Here is a 20,612-nt window from a genome sequence, read left to right on the forward strand (position 1 = left end):
GAAGCCTGAGGTTGATTTATAATATGATGACAACCTGTTGTTCACCCTGGATCAGGGTATGCAAAGATGGTAGTGAATAGATACCAAATTGTAAATTACAATTTGAAAAACTAATGGATAAAATAATCCATCACATTAGGCTCCCACAGAAGCTACTCTGTTTTAGCCTGGGTTGATTGAATTGAATTAAACAGAGCTAAACCGTATTTTGAAAACAATTCATGCTTTCATACATTCTGATTTTCCTCTTATAGGAAAAAGATATTAATCTATATTTTGAGAACATAGCATGAGTTTTGCTGAGCTAATTCTGGACAGACCACACTGCACATTTTAATGAACTGCTGACAGGAATTCAGAGTCCTCAGTGTGTTCTGTGTTGAATCTCCTTTCTGTTACTATCATATGCACAAGAGCTGAACTGTTTCAGCAGAAAGGGAGGCTTTGGTCTCAAGGAGATCTGTGCAGATCAAATCTGTAATAGTAATATCTTTAAACTTAGAGTACCAGAGATAGATGTAATTGCAATGGCATTTGTGCTAGGCTCAGAACTTAAATTATGCCTTTCCATTAAACCATAAGGCCAGATTCCTTAGTGTTCTCTGGCTGCTTTAAGCTGTTTCTGTAAGGCAGTAAGGCCTAAGACAAAGTTGACTGGCTGGTTAAACCAAATTTATAGTTGTATTTCACTGCTGTAAACTCACAGTTAATCTGAATCATGATTTACAAATAGTGAGAGAAAGGTGTCACAGCATTATAAATATTTAACGATGACGGAATCATTAAACTCTCATAAGCATGTTCCTAAGGGACTCAAGCTGAAATGAAGAGGTTCAGGTCCAGTGGTTACCCTTCCATGGACTGTGGATCTAGCGTACATAAAATGTCTGACAAAGGCCCTGATATTCTCTGTTATTTCAGTACTTAATTGCTAAAGCCTCGAGATGGGGTGTGGTGACAGAATATTTAGTTCATCCTCTTCTTTGTGTTACATCCCAAAGAAAGCAACTCCAAATCTTTGAAGGTATCATGCATGTTAAGACACTTGTAACCAAGATTCCAAAAATAATAGCAGCTTCCAGAGATATTTTTCCTGGATGACTAGCTGCAACTTTTCCAAAAATCAGCAGTCCTAGAGGTTGTCCATAAGGCTGGGTTATATCTGTCAGCTGCCTTTTGCTCTGATATAGAATGTACTTGTCTCTCTATTTGTTTCTTTCAGAAAGGAAGTTGCCAGTGTTGCTTTAGATTCTATTTTAAACTGTAGATGAGGTAATAATGTTAGGCCATAATTCTTGGTATTGCTTTTTAGCCTAGCACTTCCATCTCTTACAAGTGACAAAAATGCTGTGTTTTTTGTTTGTTTGTTTGTTTTTGTTATTGTTCCTTTTTTCTTTGTTTTGCTTTGTTTTTCCCTACTATGGCATACTTTGAATACTGCAGGAAATCTGCAGAACAGTCCCTCATTTCAGGGACTGGAACTTTAGGCAACTAACTGAGCCAGAGTATGTTGTGTTTTGCATATCCAAGATCAATCAAAAGGACTAAATGCAACTAACTTTGTCCCCTAACGCTGGGAAAGGGATTACCATCCCGTGCTTTAGAACAATCTAGGGGAACTTTGATAGTCTAGAGCAGATGGTAGAAGAGATCAATAAGATAAAAGTATCCAGAATGCCACATTCACTGCCTTCAGCACATAGATTCAGAGATGGCAAAAGTTGATGAAGGCTGATTTTAAGTGGGTGGCTCTTCTACCCACTAGAAATAAGGAATAAGAAATCTTTTGACTTTTAAGGTGTGAAATGATGTAGAATATTCCAGAGGTGCCTTCACTGTTAGCTTCACCCACCAAACCCTACAAACACCATAAGTGTTCCTTTATTCCTTCTCCAGGTGCTCAGATTTAAGTGTACACTCCACCCCTTTGATTTCAAGGCAACCAAAATGGCCAAGAGAGACAGATGTGTTTTCTCAGCAAGTCACAAATAAGTCCTCTGCTTAATTTGTAAGTTTTGTCTGTTTGTCTGTGAGTTTTTGAGATACAGACTCTGGTGTTTATATAATGTCTCAATTGTCTTCTTTACCTAATGCATTTCAAATAAAGGATTTATATGTGCTTAAAAAATGCTGTTATAGTTCTCTCCCTCTAAAATAAGCCATTAACTCATACGACCATTAGTGCCCTGGGGGATGGGGGCAGAGACAATGACATTTCAGATGAAGCAAGCATCATAAAACATCCATACACATATGTCTTTGTTGACAATGTCTACAGCATGACTGATCTGGTGGATATTTTTTTCCGCAACATTTCCTTCAGTCCAAGCAGCTAATGATACAAGGCCTTGTTATGATCATGGCATGTAATGCTCTCATGGGTGTTGCTAATTTCCCTTTGAAAGGCATGGCCAGCAGACATCAATAATGGTATGTTAGTGACAGAATGGGCTTCCAAGAGATGAAGACCAAATGCCAAACCAAGTATAGTCCAATAAATAAATAAATAAATAAGCAAACACATAAAGAAGGAAGAAGCAAGCAAGCTTTCACAGATGAAAACTTGGATGTGCTTTGAATGTTGCTGTAAAGAAGTGAAAACAATATGATGTAGTTTCTATTTGGAAAAGAGGTATTTAATGCATCATCTTACTTGATCACAGAACTACTACAACATTCTCTACCATGAGGAAGTTTTTCAGTATGCAAGTTTCCATCTTTCTACACTATTGATACTCCTTCAAAATATTATTTTTTTTTCTCAAAGAGCAAGCTGTTCTCAAAAGACTTCTTTGTCAGAACAATGATTGTGAGAGATCAGTGTGGAATATATGTTGAGAGACTCTGACAGATGAGCAGTAGTGAAACTTAGTTATGAAAATATGTGTATGTGAACGAGGGTAAACATTATTCTGTTGGTGGCTGGTCAACACAAATGCAAAACTGTCCATCTTGTCAGAACCACCAATCACTTAGCTGAGTGGATATTCATTATAGAATGTTGCTGTTTTTAGAGTTACTGATTTGTGTAGAAAAGCTTCAGAAAATATTGCTTCTTGAAGGCATGCTGATGCTATTTACTATTCTGTAACCCACTAGACTACTAGTCACATCTAGCAGATCTTTTGGACGATCCTGGGAATGTAGGAAGTGAAAGAGCAAAGTGAAGTATGGTCCTGTCTGTTAAATACATCTTGCAATTGACATGGTCACTTGATGGTGCCAGAAAATGCCCTCAGACTTTCATGGGGACATGGATGTAGATGTCATCCAGCTCACAAGAACGTTTTCAGGACGAACTGATGGCAAATGTTCTACAAGATTTATTTATTGATTGATTTTTATTTTTATTTTCATTTGGAAATGATAACTACTCATAAGATAAAGGTTTCAGAAAGTGAGTTACTTCAGAGGAGAGTTTATTTTTTAAACATGTGTGAAGTGTTCCCCTGGCCCCTTCCTAAGTAAACATTTAAATTTTCCATTTGATTTTTTGTTTTCTTTTCATTTAAGTTCCCTAATACAGAAGTTAGAATTAGAGTGCAATGGCTTAAATTTCACTGGTACTTTGCTTTCCGTGAAGGGAAAATAATTCCTTTTGTTTTGCATGAATTTTGAAGGTTAAGTCATTCAGGTTCGGTGTGGGCATGTTATTAAAATCACAGCTTTTCCTGTGTTTGGTGCCAGCAGAATGTTCTGACTTGGAAAAAATAATTCAATGCACAGGTTCCATTCCCTGTGAAAAGAGTCCAATGGGGAACTAACTGATCTTGAGTATGTAGTCCCAGCACTGATGTCCTAATTTAAAATCTTGTATAACAATCCTATGTAGAGCCCAGGACTCCAAGCATCACTCTTCATGGATATTACATGTAACTTGTTTAATCAAGCAATGGTTTGCAGAGATATCTACTGATGTGTTTGGGAAAGCCGTTGCAAAGGAGGTGCTGCGTTGGTGTGGTAATCTAAGCACTTTAAATTTTGCCCATGTATTGAAACATTGTGGCAGAGTGAAGTCTCCCTTCAACTCTTTGGTAAAAAAAAATCTTGAAGAATGGCTTTAATTCAGGCTTTGTTTATGTGCCATGGGATCCTCTGAAAGCTTTGCCTTCTATTCTCAACACTGCCAAGGATCAAACAAAATGGATGGTCAGCAAAACTCTGCCTCCCATGAAATTTGCTGCTTCCTTTTCTTACATTTCCTAGCCTTCATCCTGCTTTGCATTCTTCTGTATAGAATAACGTTCTGCGTAGCCCGTAATACCAAATGTGCCATTATTCTGTGAATGCTTTTTGTTGGTTAACTACTGGTCATATAACATATATGAGAGAAATATGATAAGTCACTGGGAGGGAAGGATGTAACATTGTCCCTTCCTCTTAACCAGTAAAACCAATGGTTCTCAAAAAACTGCTTCAATGGCTACCTGTACAGCCAAAAGTAATGTACACAGACTATACATAATTAAAATAAAGACACAGAGATTTATGTGGTGGCCCCATATGCAGTTGTGGCCACTCAGCTTGTTTCAGTATAGTTCTCAGAGTACAAAAGGCTTTGGACTTCAGGACCTCTTCTATTGGTAGGTGGCCTTGTACAACAAGGCTGGTACCTCTGTGTGATACCACAGTAGAAATTCATTAAATTCACCTGTTGACCCCCTTTGAAGAAGTCTTAAAGGTGGTGGGTAGAGAACGGGGATGATCTTAGGACAAGAAGCCTCACTAGCGTTTTGCTGTGCCTGCTGGAAACAAAGGCACATTGTAGGTTTGCACAGCCTGCTTGGTCTGCTTGTTTGGAAGCTAAAGTTAGAAAGTGAAGGACAAGCAATGGCACTTCAGGTCTGGCAACAGCAACTTCATTATCTTTGCAGGAAGAGCCCAGGGAGAGGTGAAGAGAGCAAGACAAATCTGACGAGCAGAGGAACCATGAGAGCAGGCAAGGAGAAAGCAAGATAGCAAGCAGACAGTTTGAGAAGGAGACAAGGTGCAGATAAGAAGCTGTATCTATCTAATAGATATTCTTCCCCTAATTCTAATGGAAATTCTATCTCCCAGAGCTTGTCAGTGGAAACCTAATCCACCTCCAAGGGATACGCAGCATTGCTCAAAGCAGAATCCAGATGACGACAAGGTCATTTTCATCTCATCAGCTATAAAACACAGTCTGGCACCTTCCTCCCCCTCTCTCTTTCCCTCACAAAAGCCAAGAAGGAGAGAATGAGTTGAATGACAGGTGACATTTGTAAATGCACAGCAGAATCCAGGGACAACTCTTCTTCTGCCAAGGAGAGCTTAACTTTGGTTTTCTGTATTTGTGTAGTAGTACTACTACTACAGTAGTTACTTATTACTGCAGTAGTTACTTAGTAGTACTACTTACTCCTGTAGTTACTCCTGTAGTAGTAACTCCTGTAGTAGTTTCCCTTTTTTTGTAGTTGTTGTTTTGTTTTGTTTTGTTTTGGGGGAGGGGAAGGAGGAAGGACTCTATAGGTAGCCAATGATTTACAGTGAGCAAAAAAATGTTGCTGGAAATATGAAGTTCAAAATGCTGGCATGTGAGTTGTCTTTACCCATCTTCCAATAACACTACCAAGGGAAAGCACAAGGTATATTGCAACCTGGTCTTGATTCAGTGTTAACCCTGCTTTGAGGTTGGAATAGATTACTTCTGAAGTCCCTTCAAATTGAATAATGCTATAAATTATAACCCCTTTCTACTTGAGGGCCAATACTCAACTTTATCTGCTTAGATAAACCATATGCTTACCACATATGGCCATAAACCATTAATACATAATGTGTAATCAGTTGCTTCCCCATCAGGCTCAAGCTCAGCCTCACATTTATAAGTACTAACTGGAGTGATGAAAGAGTACTTGGACTTGGCAACCTGGGTGTGGAGGAAAAGGATGAAACATCACCCATTTTATTTAGATTGTTAATCAGAAGCCACAGGTCTGCAACCACAATATTGATGGAGACATCTGTCTGTTTCTGGGAATCTACTGAGAAATAGTTCTTGCCAAGTGATGAGAAAACCACTCAGTACTGTGAGGTGAGAATACTTTGTAGTTTTTGGAATTATCTTCTAAAATCCATCCTCCTTGGTAGGAGCATGAACATGTCCTAACAGTCTGAGGAATCCCTACGTAATCACAGGTGCCCCAGAAGGTTATGTCACCCCTCTAAGTGCTGCCCTCATTAATACTGAATTGGGTTTTGTCTACGTTTAAGTTAGAGGTACCCCATGTGTGGCGTTAGAGGTCAGCTGTGGGTTTCATCCAGACATCACCATTCTAGGACCCTGTGACAGAGCAGTGTGCTGGGGCTGAGTGAGGAGAGCAAGGGTGTTCCTGAAGGGATCCGTGCCACATCTGTTCTCTCTGCTAAACATCTGGAACAGCAGCCCCCAGGGAAAAACGTGGTTGTCAGGGGAAACGCTGAAAGGAGCTGAAGCAGTACAGAAGGGCTGGCAGCAGTGCATACCTGGCTTACCTCTGCTGAAGTCCTACTGGCTTATTGAGTAAGAGCAGAATAGGAATAATGGAGACCACTCCTTTGCAACTTGATAATCAGAGGATATTCCAGCTGGGTTTTTGCAGGGACTCTGAATCTCTCTGATAAGCATGCAGAGAGCTGATAGCCTGTGGTGCCTTATAATCTGTCATATCCAGAGCGCAGTTCTCTCTAAAGAAGTACATGTGAATAGTGTGGCATCAAACTGACCTACTCACTCAGAAGAGTGATTGCAGTAATTTACACTTATGACTCTTTATCAACGTTAAAAGACTGAAATTGAAAGTATCAGTACTTCTATCTTTAACTGTTCCTCTCCTCAGTGATTATTTTCATGCTCATACAAACAGCATGGAGGTCAGGGAGATCATTACCATACCTCACTTTTCATAAAGCATTTTCTCTGAATCAAAACTCAGGACACCCCAGTTCACAGAGTATTCTCCACAATAAATGTCATTAGTGACCATAAGCCAGAAATCCCCCCTGAACTCCCACAGTAATTGCCCACACAGTAATAAGAGAGACAGTTATCATAGTGTTTTCCATGCCTCCTCCTGAGCTGTCTTTCTCTGAGTCCTTTTCTAGGTCCTCCCTTCAGTGGGTCCCTGGAGAATCCACCCATCAAGCAGGATAACTGGTTGATGGAAATGAAGTGAAGCTCAGAAGTGAACAGAAACTTCAAAAAAACAGGAGACATGGGAAGGAAACTTACAGGAGCATTAGTACAGAGCACAGGGGATTGTGGTACCATCACTGCAATGTTATCTTATTGCAAACGGGGCATATTAGCATTTATTAATTTGGTTACTTATCATCCCAAAAGGTGCAGCCAGGAGCATGGGTTATGTCTTCCCATGGAGAGTGGTGCTCACCCCAGAAACAAGTACACTGCCTGAGTGCAAATGCCCCAGTGCTGCCCTCACTTGCATCAGCTGCAGCCTGCTCAACAGCATGTGGGAGGCTGCACCCCTTTCTCTGCCTATTCCCACAGCATGGAAGGAAGTTTCAGGGACATATCCCCAGCTGTGCAAGAAGACTACATTACCTCTCCAAGCTGATTTCAGGTCACATCTCTACAGTGGTGGAAAAAAGCTGGATCCAGAGCCAAGAATCTGTCTGTCAGTCTGCTTTGAAAGGCGGGATAGCAGGCTGGATGTCTCAACTGTCTGCTTCTCTCAGAAAAGTCTCATATTCCTCCGAGAGTGATCAGCTTAGCTAATAAGAACAGAAACACAACTGTAATTAATAGAAATCACAGCTTAGAAAAAGATCCAAAGAGTGAGCCATGCTGATAGCTTATAACTTAGAAGACTCATCAACACTTAATTAACAACGGAAGCATTGCAAAGTTAAGTATATTTACAGCTGCATGAGGCAGTGTCACTGCAAAACATGTCATATCTAAATTCACTCCCACTTCTAGTGGTAGCATTGTGATGGTTCATGGGAGAGGTGTGAATTAATCCACCCTAGCACATGCCCCAATCCCATATCCCATACATTTAATTATATTGCATAAATATACATGAAAGGTGACATTTAAGATACTACATTCTGTTGTTATGGTAACTGATATTCTAAAAAATTATGATAAAAAATAAGCAAAGGAAAGCTATCTAGGAATAAATGCATTATGTTGTTATAGCAACCTTTTAATTCTAAAGGGGTTGGAATTGTATTTGTGATAAGTATTTCTTGGAGCCTGCTCCCAGGTGCTGTTGGGGTCTTTCCTTCCCAATCATGTGCGAGAGAAAATTATGTCATACTGTATACTAGGTATTGCCCAAAGCTTAGCTCTCTTGAAATTATAGGGTATATTTCGTGTAAGACAATCTAGTAAACATAAAGCAAATATGACAGTCTTAACTCAGTCTTGTCAATTTACAGGTTTGCTGTTTTTTAACATTTGTTATACTTTCAAACTCTTCTTCTGTTATCATCTCTGTTTTATAGAAATGTGCTCACATGCAGAGTCCACAAGATTTGTATTAAAATCATGAGATTCCCCTGGGAAAAAAAAAAAAAATATATATATATATATATATATATTATTTTTTTTTCCTCAGTCTTCTTTTACCTACACCCAAGTGTCAATCAGTTTGTGTCACTTTTTCCCTCATTATATCATCCATCTCTCTTGTTTGTTTCTTTTTACTTCCATTCTCCTGGAGTTGTACTCAACCTGAGATAATAAGCAATTTTGCACCTGGCAGGGGTGAAGCTGAATTTACAGGAATCTTGAGCTCTAAAGGGCTATCATAGATCTGTTAACAAATTTGGCCTCTTTGCTGATTTCACTCAGCAAGCACAAGAAAACAGAATGGGGAAAACGCAGTGCTGAGAAGAGATATTGTGTGAGAACGGAACTGAGCCAGTAATTGCACTTAAATATATAATGAGACTTCAGCCACTGTGTATAAGAATACTCTGAAAACACTCCATTAACAGAGAAGTGTTTAAAAAAAATCTTTGCAGAGTACTCCTCAGTCACAAGCCCCAGGACCAATATATTTTTTGCTTACTTGCCACCTAGAATAACATCATCATCCTGTAAAGCTGCTGTGAGAGGAAAATTTGGATACAGTGCCTTTTCTTGCTCCACTTTCCTGTTGGGCATTGTATTGGGAGGGTGGGGAGCAAGCAGGATTGTTACCTCCTATTCACTCTGCCCTACACCCCAATGACCTAGACATATTTAAGCAGTACCATCTTTTTCCTTTTAGCTGGGACAATATCTATTTCTGCCTCCTACTGACATTTCAGAAAACTGGTTATTCTATACAGATAAATGCTTGCTTCAAAGCTGCAGCCTTTCTTCACGCTGTTGGTGATGGGGAAGGCTATTCACCCCCCTAGGGCAGATGGCAGCTAATGAAGATGCATTACAGGACTAGCTCTTCCAGGTTGGTGGGTCACCTGAGAGCAGAGGTGTAGTAGAAATACAGCAAGCATCAGTTATAACCTGCCTTCTTTTAAAAAAAAAAAAAAATGAAGTTAATTCTGATTCAGGAAGTCATGGGCAATTGCAACAGGGAAAGGTGGGTGATAAGTTACATAAGGGGACATCTGCTGGGTAAAGTAGCTTCAGGCTTATTGTGAAGATATGCTTACAGCTAAACCTGCAAAGATGTGGAAAGGTGCTCTGGACCTCTGGAGTTACAAACTGTGACACCATGACACCACAAGGACTTATCCAAAACTAAGTGTGGGATTAACCTCCTTCTCGCAGGCATGTGTAGTGCAAACTATGTCTTTCTTCTTGCTCATCTTAGAAACTTGTTCACCAACAGGGCAAGACATTGCCAGAGATGCTCATCTCTCTGCACTGTTGAGAAAACTGAGAGAACTAGGAAACACATCTTGTTCTTTCTGGACATGTAAAATTAGCTGGATAGGAACTAAGCAGTAAAATTTAAATAGTGAGCATAGCCTGTCTGGGCCTCACTAGAAGGTGCTCAGCTGGAGAAATAGAAAGGTTTACAGTGGAAAGTTGTGACCCTTCAGTACCAAAATCTTCAGTGGGAAACACTGGAACCACACCTTTGTTGAATCCAGGCGCAAATCACCTTCAAGGCACCTATGTCTGTCCTGTGGGTTTCAGAGTGTCTGTGAAGTTCTGCAGGGTACCTGTACTGCACATGCATTATGCACATTTAGTTCAGGGGCACAAAAAAAATCACTAGGGCTGTTTGCAATAGCCCAGGCTGTGCCTCAGATGCTGTCCCAGCAAAGGATTAATGAGGATAATGATCCAGCCTCAGGATACATTGCAAAAATTAAAAACCAGAAGTGAAAAATTTTATGTTTCTAGAAAAAAAAAAAAAAAAAAAAGAACTGAATTTTTTAATTTGTAGTGATCTGTCCTCCTGCCTTGGCTTTTTCCATAAACACAGACATTTCTGTGGGAAAAGTTCATTTCTCATCAAATCTGAAGGTGGGAGGTAGATACATGTTCAGATTTCATTTATTATTTGTCAATAGTGACAGTGTTTGTTTTGGTTTGGGAAGTAGTTCACTTTTTCTCAGTAAAAGCCTCAAACAATGATACTCAGTCCAGGTTTGTTCATTTTCTATCAGAAAATATACAGGTAAAAACACATTTTCCAATCAGCCTTCATTCTTGCTGCTACATCTTGATGGCTATTATTTATTGACTTTTGTACAAGCTCCTCTGTACAATCATGACAACAGTGATTTCAATCTTCCCAGTTTTTCCTTCTCCTGTCCTTCCTCTCATTTTTCCTGTATCACCCAATGTATCCTTCAATGTCCCTCTACCCAGTGGTGAGGACTTCGCCTTGTAATTTTGTTTTATTTTTTTATTTATTTTTTTATTATTTTTTTAAACCTCAAATTTCCTAAGCTGCCCTCTAACCATCACTCTAGGTGGTGATGTGTTTATCCTTGGGGGACCACTGGCGTATCTGACAACCCCTTGTAGAGTTAGTAGAAACCATCTTAGTTTCCTGCCCATGTTTAGTCAAATGCCCATATTTTGGCAGCTTAATCCCTTCTCAAATTCAGCACAATTATCACAGAATCACAGAATTTCACAGAATTTCTAGGTTGGAAGAGACCTCAAGATCATCGAGTCCAACCTCTGACCTAACACTAACAGTCCCCACTAAACCATATCCCTAAGCTCTACATCTAAACGTCTTTTGAAGACTTCCAGGGATGGTGACTCCACCACCTCCCTGGGCAGCCCGTTCCAGTGCCTAACAACCCTTTCAGTAAAGAAATTCTTCCTAACATCTAACCTAAAACTCCCCTGGCGTAACTTTAGCCCATTCCCCCTCGTCCTGTCACCAGGCACATGGGAGAACAGGCCAACCCCCACCTCGCTACAGCCTCCTTTAATGTACTTATACAGAGCAATAAGGTCACCCCTGAGCCTCCTCTTCTCTAGGCTGAACAAGCCCAGCTCCTTCAGCCACTCCTCATAGGACTTGCTCTCCAGGCCCCTCACCAGCTTCGTCGCCCTTCTTTGGACCCGCTCAAGCACCTCGATGTCCTTCTTGTAGCGAGGGGCCCAAAACTGAACACAGTACTCGAGGTGCGGCCTCACCAGAGCCGAGTACAGGGGGACGATCACCTCCCTAGCCCTGCTGGTCACACTGTTTCTGATACAAGCCAGGATGCCGTTGGCCTTCTTGGCCACCTGAGCACACTGCTGGCTCATATTCAGCCGACTGTCCACCATCACTCCCAGGTCCTTCTCTGCCTGGCAGCTCTCCAACCACTCATCTCCCAGCCTGTAGTTCTGCTTGGGGTTATTGCGTCCCAGGTGCAGGACCCGGCACTTGGCCTTGTTGAACTTCATACAGTTGACCTCAGCCCATCGGTGCAGCCTATCCAGATCCTCCTGCAGAGCCTTCCTACCCTTGAGCAGATCGACACACGCACCTAGCTTGGTGTCATCTGCAAACTTACTGAGGGTGCACTCAATGCCGTCATCCAGATCATTGATGAATATGTTAAAGAGGACCGGCCCCAGCACCGAGCCCTGGGGGACGCCACTAGTGACTGGCCTCCAACTGGACTTGGCTCCATTTACCACAACTCTTTGGGCCCAGCTATCCAGCCAGTTTCTAACCCAACGAAGCGTGCGCCAGTCCAAGCCAAGAGCAGCCAGTTTCTTGAGGAGAATGCTGTGGGAGACGGTGTCAAAAGCCTTGCTGAAGTCAAGGTAGACCACATCCACAGCCTTTCCCTCGTCCACCCAGCGCGTCACTTTGTCGTAGAAGGAGATCAGGTTCGTCAAGCAGGACCTGCCTTCCATAAACCCATGCTGGCTGGGCCTGATCGCCTGCTTGCCCTTCAAGTGCCGCATCATATCACTCCCTTTACAGAAATGGATATATGCATTTCAGAATGGCCATCCTTTGTACAGATTGTTCCTTTGTAGGAATAATCCTACCCCATTTCAGAGTTCATTATGTGCTGGTTCATTCTAGTGACTGTATTATTGTAACAATTGCATAAGAAATATGACATTTACAACCAAATATAACTAAATTATTACTGACACCAAGTACAGGACTCGTCACTAGGAGGGTGATGGCAGCAGTGTCACTATTTCAACCACTTGGCATCCATCTGCAACAAGTAGAAAATGGGTGCATAAATGTGCTCACTACACTGAGCCTAGCTCCAAGATCAAGAGAGAATTCACTAGAGAAGAGAGGGATCCTTCTTTTCCTCCTGTTCCTATGCACAGACAGCTAAGCCTGTGTATAGTCTTGTTTGGAAATGTAAAGGTAGCTTAATGGTTAAGTGATAGGAGCACTGTTTGCATTTCTGCTTGTTTTCTGAGATCTTGAAATGCCTCTGTAGAGCAGTCTCTACTCTCAGAGTCACTGAATATATTAAATTCCAACAAGACACCTCTTTTCTCTAATCAGAACTGAAAGACTGGTTTCAGAAAACAAATGGGATATTATTTTGTCATAATGAGGTTTCATATTCATATTGCTAGGTCTGAAATGCATTACAACAACAACAGAAAGGTAAGATAAAGAAAAAAAGTCTGTCCTAAATGGTTAATGATCCTCAGCAAGCAATCTTTCCAAAGAAGGAAAGATTTCTTTGCCAGTTTGACAACTGATCTATAATCTTGTTCTGCTTGGTTAGTGTTCCCATCTCCTCCCAACAATGCCTTGTAGGGCTTCTAGGAAACTTCACAGAAACAACAAATTCTCTCTCACTGCCACTCCCACCCCAGCAATTTTCAAGGCAGAATTTAGCTGATCACCCCTTGTGCAGACTGCTAATGCCTTCCAGGAACAGGTCCAGCATTTCCAAAATCCAGATCATAAGCTACATACATCCTCAGCTAAAGTCCAGGAGCAGGAGGAACAGAAGGACTGCTGAAGTACAGGGACATACAAAGGGTCTTGGGAAACCCCAGTCGGTCTCCTGACCATTATTCAGAACATCCTTCATGTAGCAGTAACTTGGCCCAGCTGCTGCTGCTCATTCATCAGTTGGGTCATTTCCAATTCCAATCTATTCTTGACATGAGTCATTTCTTCTATAAATTTACTTTTGCTAATTCTTTTGACCTTGTGTATTGCTCCTTGAAAGAGTCTTGGGAGTGTAGGACCCACTACGGAGTTACTGCACCCATGAAATATCCCTCTGTGCAGTGGTGACAGTTCTCTGGAACAATGATATGACTTCAGGATGATTGAGAATGGATGAAGGAGAACAGATCAGAGGAATGACTTGCTATTAGAAGGCAATGGACAGCCTATTTTGTTCAAAGTCCTCCTATTATGTAGTTTCAGTCGCTAGTGGTAAAATAAATCCTGTAAGGATTGCCCAGTGCTAGTGACAAGGATGCATGACTAGCCCTGCAGGTCCTGCTGAGGGGTGAAGTGCCAGCTGGGATGTGTGTCAGACCAGCATGGGAAGGAAGCGTTGTGACATTCAGACTGGAGCAGCTATGTCACAGATGCTTATATAAATGTTCTGGATTAGGGCAAAGATTTGCATAACGCAACAAGAGATTTAATCAGAATTGACATTTTCTGGTATAATTGAATAACAATGGAGGCAACTGCTGCTACCAGCAGTGGAGTCAAGCCCAAACCAAAGGTATATCTATGGTGGATTTCAATAGCTGACTGTTCAAGCTCCCACACTTCCCCTCTCTGGAAGAGTGAGGGGTATGTCGGGGGAAGGATCACATTCTGTGTCCAGTTTCTCATATTCTTTCCATCATGGGGCAATACTGGAGACAGGATCCTGTGCCAGATGGATCTGTTGATCTGTTTCAACACAGCAGTTCTCTTAATTACCAGGTTCATCAGCTGTCCCAGAAGAGGGTTCTTTGCAATGGGCTTAGAAAATATCACTTAATTGTGATGAGAACAGAGGCCTAAAGCTTCAAGGCACCTGAAGTTGCACAACTCAGTAGTAATGAAAATCAGTAATAAAGCTTTTCATGACTCCAACCCTCTCACTCCCCCTCCTCCCAGCATCAACTCAGTAGGCAAAGTTCTGCTGGCATTTTTCATTTTTTTTTAAACATAGGTTGCAGCTGTGACCTAGCCTCCTGCTCCAATACATGGGTTCTCAGGCTGCACCCATGGAGCACGTGGGACTGGTTGCCAACAGCAGCTGCCTGCTCACATGGTTCTGGCTCCTTCTCTACATTTCCAGCAGCTACAGATGAGTTAGAAATAGTTACAAATGCATTTAAGTGCTCTCGTAATGGTACTTTCCCATATAGGCAATTACTATCATTGGCAGAGAGATGTAATATATCTCAGTGAATAGAAAAGGCACTAGCTATACACTTGTGGATTGTAGTGCTGATGGTCCACAAAAGCTCTATATTAAAAAAATTAAAATTAAAAATCTCAGTATTAATGCAAAGAATCCCCTCTTTTAAGGACATCATAATTAGTTGGCAATGCTTAATCTTCTCAGGTCACTGACTCCTATCAGTGCAAATACCCTTTGGGTTTCTGGATGTCAGACAAACCTAATAAAGGCTTTAGGTTCATTAATTCTCATGCTAATAATGTTTTTAATTTGTTGTATTCTTCTCATGACTAGTACTTGGCTTTTAAAGCTGCAAGCACAATGTCTGCCTTTAAGGAGGGTTCTATCTGGGAAAAAAAAAAAAAAAGAAAAAAAGAAAAAAAAAGCCGGTAATTGCATGATTTGTAGATCAGCTTCACTTAGTTAAAAAGAGAGCAAAAGAGATTGTTCTTTCTAGTAATGCTACAAAATCAGGAAAGATTTTTGAGGCAACCTACATGCTCTTTTTCTCACACATGATTTCTGAGACTGTACATGCTTCACTCCTAGCTGTATATATACATGAGACAATGCAAATCTTTCATGTGAAAGGACCTCGCTTGCCTCACTGGCAACATAACTATACTTGAACTAGCACCAAACTTCATCTGAGAGATGTTGAGCACCACTTAAAGAACAACCTGTTCAAAAACACAAACGTGCTCTCAAATCTTTTTTATGCTGACATTTCTTTGCCCTGAATCCAGCTTCCCTTGGAAGGTCTAGGACAACCTTACATCATCTGTCAGTATTTCCAACAAATCTCTGTGTAGGACAAGAATTGCCATGATGTAGGAACGTTACAGCCATTCCAGCTCCTTTGGTTCTTTCTGAATCCTTCATGGTGAGGAGGCATGCTGCAGGAATGGAGGTAACTCAGCATCTCTGAGGTCTGGATCCACAACACTGAAGGGCTGCCAGCAAACACAGGGGAAGATGGGTTAGCCCTGGGTGAAAGGGTAGTGAATATTAACCTTATTTAAAGTTTTATTTTTGTAGCTGGGAACAAGAACTGCCAATAGAGGCTAAAGACAATTGATGATTTCAAGACAGAAAGAACAATCATGTTTTAAACGTCACTTTTCAGCAAACATGGATTATAGAGTAACCAGATTTCATCACTGAAAGGAAAACAAAATCATAGGATGATTTATTCTCTATTATCGTTGGTCTTTCTGCTGACCTTTACAAGCAGAGGTAAAACCTTTTCTTCAATGCAATCAGTGGACTTTCACTGCAGCTCTGAACAGAGGCAGTCTGTCATGCAGTGAACTTGCAAAACTCTCCTCAAGACCATGCCTCACAGCCAAATTTGATTGTGTGGATAGCCTAAAAAGATGTTACAGCCTTTCCTCAAAACAAACAAAAAGAGAGAGAGAATACGAACATTTTCCTCTCACACGAGGCCTGAGCCAGTCAGCGCAGTCTGCAATTAAATCTCCAAGGACGTCAGAGTTATTGTCAACTAGTGCAGCTCTCCAGCCTGAGACTGCTGGAATAGACCAAAGAACCCTAGATGTTGATCATAACACAGGCTTGCCAAAGCAAGGGTATTTAGCATGGAGCAGCATCCTTAGCATAGTCCAGATGGCTCTTTGAAGAGCTTTTATTACGCTTTGTTCGACTGCAACAACAGCTCTCAATAGCATTTTTGTTTTGTTTTGTTATCAGGCTCTGGAGAGCAGGAAGCACATGTTTCTGCTGTGTTCCTCATATATACAGTTCAACTACCATCCCGTCACCCTCTTGTTCCCCATGCAATGTGCTAAACACACTATTAACAGATGGCTATTACGGGATCAGAGAGAAATAGCTCCAGAGTTCAGCAGCCCTAAGGGGTAGCAAATGGTCCCAGCAGGAAAATGTCAATTGAGCTTTATTTTCCTGGTGTGGCCAGGCTCTTTTCAGCCTACAAGTGAACTGCAGTCTCAGCAAATGCACAGTCTCATCACAGCAGGGGCCGCTCTGATTTTACTCAGAATTTGGGTTTGCATCATCATGGCTCCAAGAAGCAGTAACAGGTTATTCTGGCAGCTCTGAACACACAGACACACAAACAAACCAGGCAAAGTTTTAATGTACATACCTTGGGGGCTTTATGCTCTGCTCCACTGGAGTTCCTTGGCAAATCTAGAAATGGGTCCCTGCCACTAGCCACAGACTTATAGAGCAATAAACCTCTGCATTTACTGTTATTCAAAGTAGCACTCAAGTCAGCCAATACTTACAAATATTCCTACATCATTAGGATCCTCCCTTTGATTCCTTGAAGAACACAGACAACATTTGCTTGATTTGTGCACTGAAATTGCCCACAATCTGTCCTTTCCAAATTTTTGAGCCTCCTGACAATTCAGGACATATTTCAGAAATCAGATGATACCTACTTGCTTAGGGAAAAGCAGTGCAGGATGCAGGAAAAGGAAAATGATAACCCAGACAGAATTATTTAGGGCCACTTTTGAACTTTGAGACACCATTTGAGCAACATTAATGTAAGCTGTAAATCCCTTTCCCAAAAACCTGTTACAGATAGCTGTCAGAGTAGTTTACAGTGTGTTGCTTTACCACTTGTTTGCACATCTGTCGTTCCCTGATGTGTTTTCCTGACGTTTGTCATTTTCCCATAGCCCAGTTTTACAAACAGGAAAATTAGGAAGAACAAGAGGCTTGAGAAGCTTCCTGGCGAACAGGGCAACTGTCCGGGAGATGGTACAAAGCAGACACCATATATTTTTACTACTTTTATTTTATTATTACTCAGCTTGAAGGCCAAGTAAGAAGTAAAAATATATTCAGAACTAAAACCATTTTGCCATCTTAAACAACAAGCACGTGTTACGTGCCCAGTCTGAAAAGTCTTCTGTGTATTTTGAAAACCCTTCTCACACTTTTAATCTTGTTCAAGTCAGGAACTTTTAAATTTGTTGTATGTATTTGAGAAATAAGTGTTTCAGTTGTTTTCACCATGTATCTCACTCAGTTGTGTCTGATGATTCCTGTACGAACATATACAATCAAGTATGTCCAAATTTGTTGTTGCTCAGGTTCTTTTGTGTGTGTGTTTGTAAAAATAAATAGCTTAACATGTTCCCCCGATAAATTTTGAGCAATTATATTCTGCCTGGATATTTTTTCCACAACTGTAATTATATACAACCTTATATTACCAAACTAACACTACTGAACATGTCACACCAACATAAACTGACATGAGCTGTAGAGTTTAACTGAAGACAGATCTGGGATGGTCAAAACTTGATAGAATATCAAAAGGACTTCTGCAAACCAAGAGTTCTGACACAAAAGAAAAACACCCAGCTTCATACAAAAAGAGCAAAATTGAAAAGACCAGTAATGACTATCATGTCTTCTTTGACACCACTGTTGTATGACAGGAACAAAAGGGTAACTTCTACAAATTAAAACTCAGAAAATTATGTGATGTTGGCAACATCTCAAATGAGCTTTCAAAACATGGGTCTGAATAAACATGGGATTTATTTATTTGACACCTTCAGCCCCAGCATATTTCAGAAATACAGTGCAACTGACTAATTTGCCCAATATATGCAAGCAGAGATACTCTCAAGCAAAGTAATTGCAGAGATACTTGTATTAATAGCTGCACAAGCAGAATATTCTGTCCTTTCCTTCAAAAGCCCGTTCCCCTAGACTATTACTCAAAAAAAGAATGAAACTGTCTGTGGCCACTATCAACATAATTAATAAAAGCCAAATTAGTTTCCTTCCTGAAAAATGAACTACGGACAACATTTTCACCTTACAGATGCCGTTAACAAAAATGTTAACCTCCTCCCGCCCTCAAAAAAATTAAGAAATTATTTCCCCTTCACAGACTTTCTTAAATAGACTCCATCTGGTCCTTCTTACTGATAGAAAGTCAAACTGTTGGGCAGAGCTGGTATCATGTTTGAAAGCAATAGTAGATGAAGCAAATGAGATAAAAATGGAAATGTAAAACCTTATATAAATTTAATGTAAACATGGAATTTCTACTTATTTTTCTTTGATCTAGTTATGCACAACTTGTTAGCTATCCTGGAAAAACTGTTGTCTTAAAATCAAAATTTCTGTCATGTGCTCTCAAGTACAATCACCCTTCTGAGAGTCCATCCTAATGATAATTCAGTCGTAGTTTAGAAATAGGACCAATTTCTTTCCTGTGTGGTTTCTGGGGAAAAACAATTGATATATTCTTAAGTCCTCAGTGAAAACAGAAAGTTTCAGGCTAGCATTAAACTACTAGAACATTTACACTTTTGAACAGAACTGATTCACTTTCCTGAGATACTGAACATATGGAAGGAAATGTTCAGGCTCCCACATCAAGGAGAACACCATATATTTTCTTTATTTCAAAACTCTAGGGCAGGACCCTCTGCCTGGTGGTACTGTATTTACTCTAAATATACCCTAGACAACACTGTATTTTTATTTTTATATTATTTTTTAGTTTTGTTTTTAGCCTTCCAAAGCCATATGCAAAGTCTCACAGGAATTGATCTTCGGGCATCATTGGTTTGGAGTAACAAGGGTTACATCCAAATGAGAGGTTATTTGTCTGCTTCTGCAACAGCATTGCACAGTGGGTCAGTATCAACAATTCTGAATGATACTCTGTATGCCCAGGCAACATACAAAAATACAAGTCTTTGGGAAGAGCCCATTAAACACTATAAAAGACTGTAGGATGCCACGGATCTCCATGAAGACCTATAACACTAGTAGACCTCTGTGTGCTATAATATACAAATGTAAGGCACACACTTGCCAAACAGACTCAGTGGTCATAAACTACAGATGGAAAATGAGAGACATAATGCATAGCTAGAACCCAGAGGCAGCAAGCCATGTAAATTCAGGGGAAAAAAAAAATTAAAAAAAAATTGGAAGAGGTATAATTCCTCAGACTGGCGGACAATAAGTGAAAAAATTCTCATCAAAAATCCACGAAGAGGATTTGTTGAACCTTGAGGGAAACAGAAAGGAGGTAAAAAGTGCTACTGCAGAGACATATATGTACTATTGCTTGTAATCAGAAGGATATGAAAGATTAAAGTGGGTTGGCTGGCCATGTTGGAAGAACCACATTACCCACACCTTTGATAGCTCCCTCAGGGACCTATACCCTTTGACAAGAGTGTGTGTGTGCATGCAAGAGCACTGTGATGCCACTATTTCATGTAACAGCAGCCAGAACTGTGAAGCTGACAATGGACCTGGTGGAATCTTGGGCGTGTTTCTGTCTTCAGGTCACTTTTTTTTTTTTCACCATGGCATGTAACAGTGATTCATAGGGGTCCACGAGGTAAAGGGAATACCCCATATTAGAAACCCATTTTAAACTGGTTCCCATTGAAAGTACAGTTAATACGATCATTTGCTTTATGGGTGCATGCCTCCATGCTGTTGCTTCTCCACTGACACTTAGGACTCATCAGTGGACATAGCTGCATTTTAGAGAAGGATTGTGGTTTTGATGGCAACTGGCATAGTGGGACCCAAATATAAGTTTTTCTCAGCTGCATGTTGTCTTCTCTGTTAACGCAAAGGATGTCACCTGTATGACACATGCAGGCAGAGATCAGCTCCAGGTAGTTATCACACTCAGATGTCCAAATCACCTATGAGTTGCTGGCAGCACCACCATTCTTGGAGAGGTTGCTCATTGTAAACTCTGTGAAGCTTTGAGATTATTACCTCTTCCCCCAGTAGACCAAACAATGTGGAGGTAAAGTGTTTGCAAACCCTTGCAG

Source organism: Anas acuta, chromosome 1 (genome assembly GCF_963932015.1).
Source record: "Anas acuta chromosome 1, bAnaAcu1.1, whole genome shotgun sequence".
In the NCBI taxonomy this organism is placed as follows: Eukaryota; Metazoa; Chordata; class Aves; order Anseriformes; family Anatidae; genus Anas; species Anas acuta.